Raw genomic sequence first — 563 nt, forward strand, 5'->3', positions numbered from 1 at the left:
GATTTTCCTGTCAGGACTTAATCTTCTGATCCCAAGCAATCCTTGTGTTAGTGTTTCTGTGGGTGCTACCACAAAGTGACAGTTCATTAAACTGGGAGCAATATGTAGTACTTTTACTAGATACAAACTAACCAGTTCATTAATGTGGGAGTAACAGGATCACATTAGATTGCCTTCAAACACATTGTTTCTAATGAGTTTAACTGAAGCCCAAAATATAATCAAAACCTATTAGCCACAATGTATGAAGTAGCACATATTTATGGTGTAGAATATGTACAATGAATTAAATCTTGAATCAAAAGTCTTTGCTGGGTTTGCAGCAAAGAAATAGCGAGTCATTGAAATGAAGTCCAAACTGGAGGCCTGTAGTGAGCAGCAGAGCATCTGCTTAGTGTGTGTCCAACCCCCAGGACCATAAAGAAGTAGATGAAAGTGAAAGTGTAGGAGAAAGAGGAAAGGAAAGGAGGAGGAAGGGGTAAGAAAGGAGGAAAGGTATAGCAGGAGGGAGAAAAGGAGGGGAGAGGGAAAAAGTAGAGGGGAGGAGAGAAGCAAGAGGGGTT

This window comes from Dipodomys merriami, unplaced genomic scaffold (assembly GCF_024711535.1).
Source record: "Dipodomys merriami isolate MVZ:Mamm:240054 unplaced genomic scaffold, mDipMer1.0.p SCAF_2001, whole genome shotgun sequence".
Lineage (NCBI taxonomy): Eukaryota > Metazoa > Chordata > Mammalia > Rodentia > Heteromyidae > Dipodomys > Dipodomys merriami.